Source organism: Pteropus medius, unplaced genomic scaffold (genome assembly GCF_902729225.1).
Source record: "Pteropus medius unplaced genomic scaffold, Ma_sr-lr_union100, whole genome shotgun sequence".
NCBI classification, from domain to species: Eukaryota; Metazoa; Chordata; class Mammalia; order Chiroptera; family Pteropodidae; genus Pteropus; species Pteropus medius.
In genome coordinates this window covers 19931714-19949543 of record NW_024351073.1, presented here as the reverse complement: position 1 = coordinate 19949543, position 17830 = coordinate 19931714, and the positions used below count along the sequence as shown (strand labels likewise).

Sequence of the window (17830 nt, the reverse complement as noted above, 5' to 3'; positions counted from 1 at the left end):
GAAATACATCTTAGGTTATTCAGCAATTTCTAGAAAATGGAAAATAATTAAATCACACGTAAAAATTCAATACTGAGTCACTTTCTCTGAGGCTCTGGCCTCTTGCTCCACCTCCCCTCCCTCCCTCCCTCCTGAGTCCTATAGTTCCTATAAAGCCCTGGGTCTTTCCTGCTCCCCACAGGAATAAAGAAGGTAGCTGAGAATTAAAAGCCAGGGTATGTTTCTACGAGTGGGGGGTCAGGGGACCTGCACATATACATTAAAGACAATGTGATGGTACAAGCCGTTAAGAATACTCGCCACATGTACACTTGTATAAGAGCACAGGTGAATGCAGGCTGGTGGTGACGCCGCGTTATAAAGGCAGGGTGCTTTTACAAACCAGAGGGCCAAAGGGGCTAAAAATATAAGGGCTTGTCCAGCGACTGACATTCATTTGAAAACATAAAATTAGATTCCTACTTCACACTGTACACAACCACTAGTTCAAGATACACTAAGAGAACAAATCTGAAGCCTTAAATCTTAAATATCTTAATAAGAAAATAAAGGAGAATGATACTATGAACTTAGCATAGGGAATAGTTTCCAGAACAGGACCTACAAAGAACAAAATTTAAATCCATTAAAATTTAAAAGCAAAACATTAACAGACGTGTCACAGATGGGGAGAATATATTAGAATCTAGATAACAGCAAGAATATATAAATGTCTCCTATGCATATTAACAATGGTTTTCATTTACTGAACCAACCCAATTATACTATTGTACGTGTATTAGCTTCTTAAGAACTTAAAACAACTCTAACAAGGTAGCTAATTGCATTAGTCTCTTTTTAAAGACAAAAAGAATCTACAGATAATAAAGGTTTAATTTGTGCAAGATCGCACGGCTTGTAGACGTGGCTTCTGCACCCGGGAGACCCGGTTCCAGCCCCTTACTTGTAATGCAATAGTAAAACGGGAAAGGATACGAACAGGCGATTCACAGACAAACGACAGATCTGGACACACGCTAAACTTCGAGGACAACTGGATCAATGCAGATTGAAGCAACAGACCCATCACACCGGCAAAGGCTTGAAAAGGTGACAATACCAGGAGGTGGCACATCAGGGGTGAAACGGGACCTGTCGTCAACTGATCGTGGGAGCGTAAGTCGGTGAAATCGTCTGAGACAGCGAGTGAACGGTGACTTAAATGTGAGGACACACAGCCCTCTGGCCCGGCAATGTTCATGCCCCACATTTGTCCAAGAACACAGGCATGAGGATGGTCATTACGTGCTAAGTGTCCACCAGGAAGAGTGTGGAAACCATCTAAGTATCTGTCAGTCAGAGAACACGTTACGTACCCTGCGGTGTGTGCGATGGAATCTGACAAAGCAGAAAAAATGCATGAAATACGCACACACACGTCCACGCGGATAAATCTCCACCAGCGCTGAGCCAAAATGAGAGCAAATTTCAGGTGCCTCCGTGTCTATATCCACATATAGATCTATGTAGTATGATGCGAAGGTTAATTCCATGCGTCAGCTTGTCTAGGCCTCGATACTCGGATACTTGGCTGAACATTATTCTAGAGGTTTCTGTGGAGGTGTGTTTTTTAGATGACATTACTATTTAAACGAGTAGATTTTGAGTGAAGCAGATTCCTCTCCAAAATGTGGGTGGGCCTCCTCCACTCAGCCGAAGGCCTGAAAGGAGTTTTGCCAGCAGACGGCCTTCGGGCTCACACCAAACTTTTCCCTGGGTCACCAGCCTCTGGCCAACCCTGCAGCTTTTAGATGTGCCAACACTTACAATCATATGGGCCCATTCTCGAAAGAAGTCTCTCCCTCTTTTTATCTGTACATCCTGTTGGTTCTATTTCTTCGGGAAAGTCTGACTAGTAGAGATGCTGACGATGTAAATGTTTAAAACACACAAAACAGTTTACGGACACACAGATATATGAGTGACATCCTCGTGGCCATGCAACGTGGTGTTATGCTTAATTTTCAGTGTGCACAAAGAGTAGTCCATATACAGCCTCCACGGCACCGTAGAGGATGGTTTAGTGAACTGTATTAACATTCAAAAGAGCTGAGGGAAGGACTTAGACGATTCTGAGAGCTGCATTTAAAGTGAGTGTCAGTTTTCAAGAAAGTAAATATGCCCCATTTTCTAGCATAAAAAGATGAGTTGATTCTCCTCAATTATAATTTGAATCACTGGACCAGATCTGCAAACTACATGGACGTATTATATCAGAATAAAAACTCCACATCACTCAATCGATACAATAAATGCAAATTACCCATTCTCCTGGGCTGTCATTTTTTATTTTTATTTTGTAACAAAAAAATAATTTATATTCTGATGTGTATTATAATTTACAATGTGTGTTTTTTTTATTACGAATTAGAGAAAAATATGCTGTACTAGTTTCTGAACCATGTCAGACATTATTCAGATATGACACTTAAATAATTCAGTGCAGTCTAAGCTGTTATGATACTGTAGGCAGAGTCATGGCTGCAGGTTATTTCTCTTTTTGCGTGAAATATTATAGCAATATCTTAAGCTGATGTGGCGTGGGAACCGCCTGCCGTATATTTAAAGTCCTATGAGATCGTGATTTCGAAAGAAATGCAAACAGTAAGTGACGGTGGCATGCTGAAAATCATCTATATTCATGTTCTTTTTTCACAGAAATGGCTCATACAGTGTTTTCTAGTGTACCTCCAAGTAATTTCTGTAAAGATGACTTGGGAAAAACAATTGCTAATTAAATTTAACGCCATGTCCATTATGTTAATAAAATTCTAACTAAAATCCTTGTGATGTAAATCAGTTTTCCTTTGCTGTGTTGTGTGAGTAGACATGTGTTAATTATTATGTAGGCTGCTGGACACTGGGTACTTATTAACTGTACCATGAACCTACACAGTGGGCTTGGCTGTACACAGATCTTTTGACATATCTAGTTCTGCTTGCCATAAGCACTGGGCAAAGTCATAGGGATAGCCTAGTACTTAAGGTACCAGACAGGTAGCGATGCACGCTCATTATAGAAATGAAAGAATCCAGGAAGAGACTGAGGGTTAAGAACTTGCTTTTTTAAAGGAATATGAAATAGCAGATAGGGCAATTTGGATCTTAATTATTATATTTCAGGTTGATTATATATGATTGTACTATAAAAAAATATATCTATATATACATCGAGCCAAGATATGGAAGCAACTGAAGTGCCCATCAACAGACAATTGGATAAAGAAGTTATGGTTCATATATACAATGGAATATTACTCAGCCATTAAAAAAAAAATGAAATCCTATCATTTGCAATGGTATGGATGGACCTAGAGGTTATTATGCTGAGTGAAATAAGTCAGACAGAGAAAGATAAATACCATATGACTTCACTAATATGTGGAATCTAAGGAACAAAAAGAACAAACTAATCAAAAACAAAGATTCACAATCACAGAGGACAATGTGGTGATGGCCAGAGGGTAGGGGGACTTGGGGGGCTGGGAGAAAGGGGTGAAGGGTTAATGAAGTACAAATTAGTAGTTGATAGATGGTCACGGAAATGGGGAGCACGGCAGAGGGAACGCAGTCAGCATTATTATCTTGACTAGGTGGAAAACCAGAGGAGAGAAGGAGTTATTAGGGGGATCGTTTTATAAACTATATAAATGTCTAACCAATGTACTGTGTACTTGAAACTAATAAAATAAATAAATAAATTTATGTTAAAAAAAAAAACCCAGCAACTTCTATGGTGTAGGATATAAGGGTTCTTTGGGGGTGCCCAGGATATTGTAACTTCCACTGCTGCTGTATGTGGAAACCCCAGCAAAGCAAGTATGTGCACTTCCATTTCAGCCCCTACTACTTGCCTGGCCCTGTGCTAAGTTCTGGGGACACCACTAAACGAGACTCAGGCCCTGCCGTAAAACAGGGTGCTGCCTGGCAGAGACAGAGTGGTAAACCAGAAGGTGTAACACAAAATGTGCTACAAGGGAAACCAAGGACGGCTTCCTGGAAGAGGTGGCATTTGAGCATAGCCCGAAATGCCATGAGGACCGACCGGCCAATGGGGAAAGGCATTTCTTTCACATGGAGAGCAGCATACCTCAAAGCTCCCGAATAGGAGAGAGAGGTTTATTGGGGGAACGGATATCTGTCGTCTGTGGCTGGAGCTCAGCCTCGGGGTTGGAGGACACCCATAAAAAAGGAGGCTGAAAAGAGAAGCAGGAACGAGATCATGACTGGGCTTGAAGCCATCGCGACTTCAAGAGTATCAGGCTAAGCGAAATAACTCAGATGGAAAAGGACGAGAACCATACGATTCCACACACGCGTGGGATATAAAACAGAAAGCAACGAACAAACAAATGGAAAACATAGACACAGAGAACAGGATGGTCACCACAGGGGGAGGGGGTGGGGGGAGCTTGAAGGGGGTCGAGTATATGGTGACGGAGGAAGACTAGATTTGGGCCGCTGAGTGCACAAGGCAATAGACGGATGACGTGGTGCAGAACTGTACACTTGGAATTTATATAATATTAACCAACATCACCCCCATAACTTTAATAAAAAGGAAAAGAGTGAGGATTTTATGTTGAAAGTTCCCTTTTCTTTGCAAGGGCATCTGCAAGGCGGGGACGGCCCTTACGCTGTAGGACATAACGCCCGGTTTCAGGCTGCCATAGCGTCACCTCCCTGTGCAGGAAGAGGCCCTGGCACCTCCGAGAGCAAATTCTTATTCTCATAATTAGGTTTCCAATCGGAGGGCAAAGGCACTTATTTTTACATCCACAGCAGACAGCAGCGCATGACCCCGGCTTGTCGAGTCCCAGGAGACCCGGAGGTTAATTGGGATGAGGAAAACACCCCTGCTTTTCTGTATACGTGGGCGGTTAGTGACCCAACGATGCCGGAGAATGTGAGCTCCACAAAACTACACGCGACATGTATTTGCTCATAAATCCGAAAAGTCTATAATTAGAATTTTGTCACTTCTAAATTCTACCCAGGGAAGAAAAAACAAAATTGGTGAAACCTCATCAAAAGCAGAGGCAGATTCTAAGGCACTAAATCTCCTCTATGTTTATGAAAATCCTCATGTCTGAATCCTCATTTCCAGGCAGACAAGCTCGATGCGCGCGTGCCCGTCTGAACACGAGCCTGTCTCGTACGGGCGTATGGCGCTTGGTGATTCATCCTCCCTGGCATCAGCCTTTGTCACCGGATTCCTGGAGTGATCAGTTATGAGAAGCCGGGGATGTAAAGAGACTTTTATGTTCCGCATTCTTCGAAGAAAAATAAATAATTCGAATGAGACAGAATGTTTTCTTCTGTGTAGAAAACACAGAATGTTCACTTGTAAATACAGTTTTTTACACTGCAAAATATGGACACTTGAGAGAATATCAGATGAAGCAGTCCGTGAAAAGCAGAATGTGCCAAGAAATTTTCAAACTCAGACCCGTGGTGGTGGCAGCGGGGGACAGTACCAGGAGGACCGTGTTTCGGCTCAGGATCCCCAGATTTCACTCCTGCCTTTGTTCCTTCACTATATGGAAAACACCCAGTCCCGCTTGTGTGGCAGATGTTAATGATGCCGCAGGGGACGGCAGAAGCTCTTTAGTGCCTCGTGCCACCTCTCCTTTTGGCCACCACTGTGGGGACTTCTTCCTGTGAGCTCAGATGGACACTTAAGCACCTGCCCTGCCTTTGTAGTGTTCTGACTACGACCTTCGCCACAACCACGCTGGCCCACTTGGCGACAATGCCCGCAGGAGACCCAGAACCGCTGGACGCTGGAGGCAGCCGCCCACGGTCCGAGGGGAACTGGCCGATCACCCCCTCACTCCGCGCCTGTGGCGGGGACCTCGAGGATAGGACGATGGACCCTAAGGTTATTTTTCCCACCTTCCCTGCTTCTCGTTCACTGATGTCTGGGATCGCCTCCTAAACACACAACCTGAACCCGAGTTCTTGTCTCAGGCTCTGCTTTTAGGGGTACAAACTTAGGACAGAGCTAGAAGAGAGATCACCACTCCCAGCTCTCAAGGATGCATGATCTGAGAGTCAGAAAGGGGACAAAGCAGCCAAGGAAGCAGCGTGACGGAGGCTGCCGGTGGGGAGTGAGCAGTGGGCCTGGGAGGTAGGGAGAGGCCGGCCGGAAGGTCAGGGTTCACCTGGGCCCGAGCATCGGCCTGGACCCCTGCGAATCCTGGCGTTTCCCAAGCAGCTGAGTGGACGGCTGACCTCGCTCCTGCTGGGACTCTGGTCAAAGCTCCCACACCATTCCCCACCCCCACCCCCTTTTTTTTCTTAAAACTTATGGTTAGAAGCACATCTTACTGGGCAACGAGAGCACATGCACATGTGTCCATATACGTATGTATGTCTATATTCATCGGCTATTTCTTGGCTATGCAAATGAACAACAAAGTCATTCTTACTACATGTAACGCAATCTGACACCTTCCATCCTGCCACATTCGACCTCCCTCCCTCCCCTTCCCCCTCCCTCTCCCTGGCTCTGCCTCACTACTCAATATGTTTTATAAAATTGATTTCGCAACCCTTACTAATAGGTTGCAACCTGCCATTTAAAAACCACTAGTCTAGACTAGTCTTCCTCGGAACTTGAATCCTCCCTCCTACCTTGTACGTCTTATTTGGTAAAATAACAAAGAGAAAAGATGATGGAAATTTTTCTTTCAAAGAATTTTATGATTCTATGTCAAATTCATAATAAAATGAGAGAGCATATACTCCGTAGTCCATTAAAATTAGCAGTTAACGGAAGATACAATTTGAATAATTATGTCATACTGTATTTTCTCCAGAAATTATGTTCGCTAAGATGTTGCATATACTTATAGTAATAGCATACTTTTACATTCAGAATTAGAATATAAATAAGTCATAAAATAGTTGCAAAGACAGCTTGAATTTAATTCCTTTTATCTTTTATATACTCTAGGCTTTTTCCACCCTCCAAATCATCAGCCCTGAAAGCGACCCCACACCTTTGTCCTCACTGGTCCCCTCCCCTGCCTACAAACATCCTGCCTGTCTCAGCTCTGATGTCCCCCTCACCTGTAAGCCTCCTGCAGCCTGCCCTCCTTCCCGGCCATGTCCCCATGCCACTGTCCGTGCACCCACAGCAAAGGCTCATCGGATCGCCGTGCTTTCGTTCAGTTATGTGGCCCTGAGCGCTGCAAGCACAGAACCTCTATTATTTCTTCTCAGTACTCAGAGACCTAACACAGTGCCTGGCACGAGGCAGGGACTCATCGAATGTCCATGATAAGAACAAAATGGATCGTCTTTGAATTTTTTACTCAGGTGCTCGCAGGAGCCCTTATCCTGACCTCAGGCTCTGATGCTTTTCCCAGTGAAAAAGCGACCGCTGAGTCGCCCGATGGAAACATTCTGCACGTTCTACTTGACCGAATGTAGCATCTTCTCTCATCACAATGGCTTTGGCCAAAGGAACACCAGTTGAGCACGGGGAAAGTGATCCACGCTCTGCTCACGAGAGCCTCTCCTTACGCTCAAACCCGTGCGCTGCGTCACGGTTCATTTTCCTGTAGAACCCATTCCTGGGGGGGGGGTCCCTCTGTGTCGCTGCTCCACATAGCGGTGACGACGACGCACAAGGGAAGAACCCACCAGCGCGCAGACCACAGCGGTGGCGCCCAGGCCAGGGGGGCATGTCCTGGGGCTGCCCTGACCTCCGGAGGAGCAGGCCCACAGCAGCCTCGGGGGCCCGCTCGCTCACCCCCATCACCACCTCTCCACAGATGCTGCGCCCCCGTCTCCTCTGCGGCCGCTCCTGGCATCGGTTCCTCGCCCCCAGAGATAACTGCGGCTCACCCTTCCTGGTCCCAAGTCCCAAAGTTCCGGGGAAGGGCTCTTACGGGCTCTGCCTGGGGGAGGCACTGAATCCTGGAGCAGCCACGGTCCCCAGAAGGTGGGACGCTATGATCCGTCACCTCTGGAAATCACATGGCGAGAGGGCAGAGAAACTCGTTTTCCTGAAGAAAGGGAGCTGTGAACCCTAAAATGTTCCAAGGATGTCTATGCACACTCCCAGAGTCTATCTCTGTCTTCACATGGTGTTACGATGTGAAGTTTAAGCAATTTTCACCCCGTATTCACCTACATAAGTCTCTTCATGTAATTTAAGTTTTCATCGTGTCTCCTCTTAAACTAGATTTTAAGCTCTATGAAAACGAGGTGGACTTTTCACTGCTTCGAGCTAGCTACGAGGTATCCAACAGGATGCTCATGGGACAAGAGGCCGCTCTGAACAGGCGTGGGTGTGTCCCCCACATTTCCACGGGCTTGCTGCTCATGGTCAACGACCGTGCATTCGGCCCCTTCTGTTTTGACGATAAAAATGACTGCTCGTCTTTCACTATTGCTACTTCCACCATATCCTTTGTTCTTTACACGACTGTCACTTTTATATGGAGCATTATAGATTCTCTACTTACGAATAAACACCCGTATGACATGGTGTCAGAGGAACAAAAGATTTTGAACGCAACTGTAACTGACCTTCAGGGCGGGCTTTTAAAACACTGTAAAATGATTACATAAAAAGATATGTTTCATTGACGACACTGTTTTATCCGTTCTTGGTCCTTCTACACGAACTCTAAAGTTGACCTTCTGCTCTGGTCTGAGTCTCATGCTCAGATCCCTGCTTTACAGTCAAAGAGATGAATCGAAATCTGTCTTTCAAAAGACCCTTCCGATTTAACAGAAAGTGACCTTCTTTGTTTTTTTACCTTGATATCTTAAAGCAGGATGTACTGGGACTCTAATAAGGGACATGTGATGGCAGCTGGTTTTGAGAAGTTTCACTAAGCTGTTGACATTAGCAGAGTCCGAGGGAATTGACTTTTTGCCCGCTTTAGTCTTGAAAGCTGAAGTTCCAGTGCTGTGAAGAGAGAAACTGGACACACGCAGAGCACCTACGATGAACTGAGCGTGCATCGACCATCTTCAGGGAATGGCGTCATTACTGGCTGGTGTCACTGCTTTCCCGGCATCGCGATGTCACTGCCCCGACCCAGGCCCACCTCTGTGCGGGACTTTGCCGCCCAGCACGTGCTCTCAGCTGGAGGCGAGCCGTGTCATCCCGACAGCCCCGCTTCACACAAACCCGTTTCCCCTCGGAATTTCCTTTGATTTATTTTTTTCAGTAATACCGCATTTCCCCATTATCCGAGGCTGGGAATTCTGAAGTAAATTTTGATTGCCCTCTTACTATTTATGTTCGGTCTCCAAACACCATTGCGACTTCCTCCACGGGTTTTCTCCTAGTCACTCGTCCCAAATTTCACCCATTTCCTGTGGGTGAATCTAATATCTTTTGAGTTTACTGCACCAATTCCCACCACTTCCAATCCATTACACAATCGTTTCCAGATTAGTCTTCCTGAGATTCAGCCAGTTTCCTGCTCAAAGTCCTCAATGGTTTCTCATTGCTTTTAGGAAAAAAAATTAACTTGAAGAAAATAAGTCCGGTTCCCCTCTACCTGGCACCAGTCTCTCTCTCCAGATGTATGTCTTGTGCCTGTTGTCAAACGACTCTCTTCACTTTTCTCCAGACATATCTCTAGTTTTATGACTTGTCAACTCCCAAGTCATATGAATGAATGAGAGCATATGTATGCAATACACAGACATGGCTATTATTTTCTGATTACTGGCAAAACTGTATCTTCACTCCACATATCTTTTCAGGTTTGTATTTATAATTTTTTTTTTTTTTTAGGCGAGGCAGCCCTTGGTTGAGCTCACAGATTGCAAGAACCTTGTCACCTTACAATCCCTTATATTTTTTTATTTTTTAAAATTTTTTATGCCTACAGTGCCTGGTCTTCCTAGGTGGTCTCCCATCCAAGTACTAACCAGGCCCGATCCTGCTTAGCTTCCGAGATCAGACAGGATCGGGTTTGTTCAGGGTGGCATGGCTGTAGACTCCTATTTATAATTTTTACTTGATATACCAACTGGATAGTCAAAGTTTCCCTAAATTAAAAAAAACTTATCCTCCTCCCGCGCCCCCCCGCCCGACCCTGTTCCTCCTTTCATGGCACCCTATGTATTTACCCAGATATCAAAACTAGAAATCTGAGAATGGCCTTTAGTTCCTGCTTCTCTACCATCTTCCGAGTTATCAGTATTGCAATATAACAACAAAATGACAACAACAAAACTTTCGATTTATTGAGAGTTTACTAAATGTTATGGGTTGAGTTGTGTCCTTCCAAGATTCCTATGTGAGGTCTTAAGCCCCATGACTTCAGAATGTGTCCTTATTTGGAAAAAGGGCCACTGCGGACATAATTAATTAAGATGAGGTCACCCTGGAGTAGGGTGAGCCCCTTAACTCAATATGAGTGGCCAGAGTCCTCCTAATAAGGGGAAATTTGGGCACAGAGATGCACGTAGGCAGAATGCCACGTGAAGTCTGCAGTTACGCTGCCACAAGCCAAGGAACTACCAGAAGCTACAGGAGAGGCCTGGCACAGATCCTCTCTCAGTGCCTTCAGAAGGACCGTGACCTTGACATCACCCTGACCTCAGACTTCCAGCCTCCAGAACTGTGAGACAGTAAATACCTATTTCTTAAGCCACTCAGTTTGTGGTACGTTGCTTTGGCAGTCCTAGAAAACCGATACACTAAGTACTGGTCGGCAGGCTAAAACCTTTTACACATTTACAGTCACTGATGCTCACAGCAGCCACAGAGTCATTTAGAGTTCGGGGTTCATACAAACATGACCGCATTTTACAGCTGTGGAAACAAAGGCCACTGTCACCCAGATAATAAATAGGACGGAAAACCAAAATGTTTGTGATTCCGAAACCCAAGTTCATAGCTGCTCTACCTTCAGCCTCTGGAGGGCTTCTCCTGACACCATTCCAGGCTGGGACAAGGTCAGGTAGGTGGCCCTCACACAATTCCAGTGCACGATACTATGAGTTTCCACTTAAGATATTCCTTAAGGTCTCCATGGAAATAGAAACTTGAATAAAATAATTCGTTTCTTTTTAGACCAGACCACACTCACAGAAAAGTCCTAAAGGGGACATTATTTTTAAGAAATTTATCAAATGTATTATTTAAAATGACTCATAAACAAATCTAACATGCTGGCCTGTGCAGTTTTTACTTTTATAATGCAAACATAATATTACTATTGCTAAAAGAAATTAAAATCGTAGCATCACGCTGTGCATAAATAATAAAAATTAAATTCTGAAAACATTCCAAAGTTTATATTTATTCTTAATAAGTGGTATGCAACCAAATGAAAAAGCAATCAACGACCCAAACGTTCCTCCCTATTTCAAAGAATTATGTAAAGTGCTGAACACAGAATATAACTCCCTTTCTTTAAGCATTAACCAAAGGTAAACACTACTCAAAGAAATGTGTGCTTTTTTGTTTTTTTGGTTTTTTTAATGGTGCGTATTCTAGGGCAGAGGTGTGAGATGTTCTATAAAACTTTCCTTGTATCCGAAGCAATCATCGAACCAACCCCGACCGGGGCTAATCTAGAGCAAGAGTTCTCAAAGTCTGGTCCAGGAATCCCTAGAGTCCTTTCAGGACATTATGTGGTTAAGACTGTTTCATAATAATATTAACAAGTAAGTTGCCCTTTCCACTTTGTTGACATTTGCAGTGAACCTGTAAAGTTGTGGATGCCATAGCAGGAATCAGAGACAGTGACATCAAACTTTGATTCTTCACTCACAGTAAAAAAAGAACAATCCTCCCCACGCCAGCCTCCCCCCCACCCCAAATCCAGTTCTAATTAAGAACTTCTTTTATGTGGCAGTAAAGATAATTAATTTTACTAAATCTTGACCCTTGATTGTACATCTTTTTAGTATTCTGGGCGATAAAATGGAACATTCTCAGAAAGTACTTCTGCTTGATGATGGTTCTCTTCCAGAAAAGCATTTGCTGTGTGTTGAGTTGTGAAATGGACTAGCCGTTCTTTTCATGGGACACTAATTTTGTAGGAAAGATTGCTACACACACTATGGTTATTCAGTCTCAGGTATTTGCAGGCACTTAACTTCTCATGGGCAGCAATGGACAGAGTGAGCTTCTGACCACAAGAGGAATCAGTAACAGTATTCATTGCCAACGATAAAACTCGAACTTTCATGAAAATATTAGCATATGGGAAAACTTGGATCAGCAACTTTGAATTTAAAATTTTCCCAGCACTTAAAGACTTTCTTATGAGGCTGTTGGGAACACTAAGACATGTGACTTTAAAAAAGTGACCATAAAAATCAATCGTATAATAAAATACATCAATATTTAGAATATCTGCATAACTCAGTGCAATATATGCCAACGTCGCTCATGAGTAAAAGATCCACTCTGAAAGCATTCGAGATTCATTCGAGACAGACAATGGACTTTAAGTAACAGTACAAAAAGTTCACTGCTATATTTTTAAATTCCTTATTTCAACTAAACTTTAACAAACTATGACTTGTAGAGTTTTGGTATGGTATCAAAGACGATCTATGATTATCTTGAAAGCTATAAAAATACTTGTCCCTTTTCCAACTATATATTTGTGTAAGGCCAGATTTTCTTCAGAGACTTCAAGCAAAATATATTATAGACTGAACAGACTGAACAAAGAAGCAGATAGAACACTACAGCTGTCTTCTATTAAGCCAGACACCAGAGAGATTTGCAAAATTATAAAAGAATGCTGTACTTGGAAAAATACGTTATTTTAATCGAAATATTTAGATCAATACGTAATGGGTTTATTATTATGACTTTAAGATAAATTCAATGAATTATTTAATTTAATAAATTTATTATTAATGGACATTTGATGAATACATTAAATATTTAAACATTTATCAATTTCAATAGCTGACATGGTAAATATTAACAGACGTAACTCACAGAGACAAAACTCTTTGGGTTCTCTTATAATTTTTTGGCGTGTTGGGGGGAGGCTGGGAGATCAAAGAGTTTGAGAACCGCGATCGTAGAGGATGTGAATGGGAAGACAGGGGTCGATAGAAGAAAAGAACAAAAGATGCGTGAGTTTGAGTTTTATCACAGGATGCAGAAATTTAGGCCACTTACCATCATCTAACAAATTTCTGAGGGACTACATTTTTAGATATTTTCACCTCAAAATTCATAATTGATAATTGAGACAAAAGGAAAACACCATCGTCCTAATGTTAAAATATTACCCGACACACCAGACAAGTTAGCTGCTAAAGAATAATCGTGGTGGCCACAGCCTTACAACGTCCCCTTTCTTTACTTTCTCCAAATGACATCACATTTCAAAGTTAGTAAATTTTGTAAACGGAACCATGCCACCATAGCTTCATCCAGTCATCAAGCTTTGTGCCTTAACAAAAGTATGACAATCTTTAAATTATAATAAAGTCCTCAGGAGATGACTGTCTTTTGTTTCATAACTAGATGCTAAACTTTGGCCATCGATTGTGAGTCTGAAGAGTAAAATTCCTTTTCTCCTAAACATTTTGCATGTCGCTTTTAAAACGTCTAAATAATTGGATTGTCTCTCATTTTGTTACGTTTCTCGTCGAGCTAGTTATGTTAATTCTACAGTCCTTGTTCCTGGTGATTATATTTACTAACCCGTTCCTTAAGGGGGATTTTAAAATTGTTCAGACACTGCCTAAATGTGCTCCGGAGCCTCGGCTGTGACCATGAACCCGAACTCCACCTCTGACAGTCTGGGTGACGCTCAGCAGCTGCTTACCTGTCGGTGCCTCGGTTTCCTCAGCTGTGAAATGGGGCTCATGACTGCACTTCCCAGGGTTTCGTGAGAATTAAAATGAGCTATATCTGGTGAACGCTTTAGGACAGTGCCTGGTGTGTGGTAACCTCTTCTTACAACACAGGTGATAAACAGATTTACTCAGATCGTCTGTTCCCAGTGTACCAAAGCTCCCGTGGTACAGATGCGAAACCGCTCACTCTTGATGTGGGTACAGGAGTCTTCTTAGTGAATCACATTATTAGAGGATCAAATGACAGCGATGCATGTTAGTCAACTCTCAGGCAGCTCTTCGGGTTGTCTTTCCATTTCCTCTTAATTTCGGTGGGTGTCTATTTGGTTTACCTATCAATTCCCATAGTTTCAATGAACTTTTCTTCATTGTCTTGTCTAAACTTACCATTTTGATGTTCAGCTTGGAAAAGCTTAGTGACCCTTTGCATATTTACCAGACACAAGCATATGCTGAGCTCTTTTCATACATTTTTATCTCGATAAGCCAAGACCTCGATACTGTCACCCCATTTTACAGTTGAAGAAAATGAGGCTTAGGCAGGTGAAATCACGAAGCTCGAAGTCGCAGAGCTGAGACGGAACTCAAGCTTTCTGACTCCTAGTTCCACACATGCCAAGGAGGTATGTTTGTCGTGATGGTAGTCCTGAAGAACGATGGTCATTCCTAGAGTCACCTTTCATGGTCCCCCGGCAGGTATTTCTCTTCTGTGTGCTCATCATCATGAGAGAAACATCTAGAGAAGCCATCAAAACCTACTAGTGGGATCTGTGGGATGTCCAAGGTAGAAACACTTGTCGTGGCCACATTTTTCCATGTTATTTTCTCTGTGAACCTTCCTCTGCTGATGCATGTCTGATCCTTAGCTGAGGACGCTTCCAGGGTAAGGCCACCAAGGAGGACAGCTGCGAAGCCGTGCTCGTCAGAATGCTGGGGGCCTTGGCCAGCCAGGAAGAGGCCTTGGCATTGGCAGATAGCTTGAGTCCTTAAAGCACCACCAGTGAGAGAGATTCCGCAGGGCTAGGTACTGCCAGTGTCTCCGAAATGGACGAAAAGGTAAACAATGTAGACTCACAAAGTAAATCCCAAAATATGTGGTTCTAAGACTATCTGGCGGGGTGTGGACAATGAAGGGTTTCTAGCATCATTTTTAAAATTTGGTATGGACAACTATAAATGGCTCCTTTAAAGGACTTCCGTAAACTTTAGTCTTCCCCTCTTTTTACTTCTTTCCAACACCCTCCCCCAAACATAAAACTACTTTTTTCCCCAAGATTCATCACCGAGGAGAAGAAATCGCAGTATTCCCTAGTCTTTGTTCAGCACTACAGTTTGCAAGCAGACAGAGTGGGTTACAACGGCATCGCTTTAATTCTAAAATGCACATTTCCATATTAAAATCACGTACGACACGTCCATCACAAGCCTTGGAGGCTTTACTCCTTTTCGCCAAGCTCCGCGCCCAGGGAAAAAGCAAAGGTGCCATTCTTTGGACACTCAAGTCCCCCAGATTTTCCTATCACCTCTCCTATGGAAATGACACGTCTCCTGGGACAGGTGGGCCCCTCACTGCTCGGGTGTGCCCTCTTCTGGGTTGGGTTCACCTGGAATGACTGGGCGTGGCCTCGGGAACACTGGACCAATCAGAGAAGGGCAGACAAGGGAGCGGGTCCCTGAGCCGCGAGTGGCTGGAACCCGAACGGGAATTAGATCACCGTCCAATCAGAAACCGGAGCTAAATTCGCTTTCCTGGGCTTCCGTGTTGGCTTTTGCTTTTTAATTAATAGGAACCTGTGCTTCATGGTTTTGGATAAAATTCTTCTCGCAAAGGTTGGCCCGTCTCAGCTGTTTGCGAGGGAGGAAACAAAGGGAAGAAGGACTGAATTTCTCAGGGTAAGCGGGTTCCCCTAGCAGTGGGGTGTGCAGTCACCCCTGATCAGAGAAAGGCCACAGCCACAGGGGAAGATCGAGGGCGTGGAGACGGTGTCAGTTCCGGTAGAGCCTCCCCCAGGCTGCAGACGGCTGTTCTCACTGGGGATCCCCTTGGATGCAAATCCTAAAACCTCAACTATCTCCTCTTTCCTGTGTCCTTAGTGACAGCACCGAGCCACTGTAGTCATGCAGCATTCCTCCACAGGCCCTCTGCCGCCACCACCCGCCTTCCTCACTCACACTGTGGGACCGCATCCCTACCTCTTTGCCTCCAAATTCCGCTCATCCTTCAAGTCTGAAATGTCTGATTTGCAGCCTTTCCGACCCCCCACGGTGAATTAATCACTTTCTCCTCTTTCCTCCCTCAGCATATTTTTCTCAACAGTGTATAAACGGGTTGAGTAAGGCACTGGAACCCATCCCATACCACTGGTATGATAACGCATTATATATAGTTATCATATTATTTCCATATTTTTCTGCCCTCGTTTCTTGCCAACAGATCAGAAGCTGAATGTTGCTTCCATCGATGTTGTTATGGCGTCTTCTGGAAAGACTATTAAGAGGCTCCTTGGGTCACCGTGGGGTAAATCCAGGGATGTCTGCTTTCCTACAGCCATTTAACTAATTGAACCATACCAGAATTATCATACCATCCACTGGATTAAGAATTAAGCTATTTGTCATTTGGTTGCCTTGGAAACAAAGAATTTAGCTTTCTTGATCCGCTATCTTTTCAGAACGCACAGGTTCACCGTGGGCCTCGTTATGCAAGGCACAGCTATCTTTGACATGGATGGGTGTGCTTCCATACACACACGCATGCATAGGACTGTTTCATGCTTTGAACTTTCATCTTGTTGCTGAATCAAAATGCCAAAATGCCTCAAAGGTTTGGCTTGCATTGTACCCAGCTGAAAAGGCACAGAGAACGAAGTTTCGATCTTAAATTCATACCATCTAGTCTTCGCTCCTTAGTATCAGCTCCCATACTCTGCCTCAAAACTGAGGAGCGCTACCTTCACTGGAGCGTGCTTTCCTTCGTACGTCACTCTGGGGGGGCCTGTGGCCTGAGTGCTGGGCTCGCCTCTGCAGCCTGGACGGAGTTCTAACCACAGTTCTGGGAGGCATACACTGAAGTGACCGCTGTCCCTTGGAGTGGTCCCCCAAGGAGGCCATGTGCTCAGTTGAATGAGGCTACTGTGCTCAAAGCGTGATCTCAAAGCTGTTTCTCTGAATTGCCTTCAGGGTCCTTTATCATTCCCTAGGGTCCTTAAACATTCCCTACGGTCCAATTAAGTCTTTATGGCTATAGTAACTGTTCTCAAACTCAGGAGTGTTTTTATTCCTCTTTTCTCTGCTTTTGAGTTAGCAGTGAAATGAGAGTAGATCAGAGGTCTACACCCCTGAGACAACACAGGAACCACACAAGTGTGTGTGTGTGTGCGCGCGCATGCATGCACGCGTGTTCCCACGGGTTCACGGGCACAGAGCACAATGCAAAGGGCCCAGCTGATGGAGGCCACCTGGTGGGAGGAAGCCCTCCTACCCCCAGCATGAGCCAGACCACCTGAGATGGCTTTTGTGGGGACACGGTGTGAAAAATAAAATAACATAGGCCGAGAGGTTGAGGAAAACTCCATCGGTTGAGCACTGTCTACATTTTCTAGTATGTTCTCACTGATAACAATTTATATTATATTAACTCATGGTCTAATGGGATCATTTTAATGTCATTTTAACTGGTGCTCACTAAGCAATTTTCTATGGAAAAAATTATGGTTCTATAAGGAAACATCAGTAGTTTGGTTGAACTATACAAAAATGTCAATTATAGAAAAATTTTCAGAATAAAGGATATTTATGACTTTTAAGTACAATGATTACATTGGACTCAGAGTGCAGCCTGTTTAAAGCACTGCTTTAATTCCTATATGTTGAGATGTTGTATAATTTGTGTTCTAAATTATATGCCTGGACCACATGACCCTCTGCTTAGATTACAATTATATATATTTTTTGGAAGCAAGCATTCGATCTATCG

General features: G+C 43.8%; 1 protein-coding gene and 1 pseudogene across 1 annotated transcript in view; both read right to left on the bottom strand.

The window, feature by feature from the left end:
• Positions 1-17830, bottom strand: part of CTNND2 (catenin delta 2) — a 773259-nt gene that overhangs the window by 258089 nt on the left and 497340 nt on the right. The gene's annotated exons all lie outside the window — the stretch shown is intronic.
• On the bottom strand, positions 9894-10012 carry LOC120586510 (uncharacterized; annotated as a pseudogene).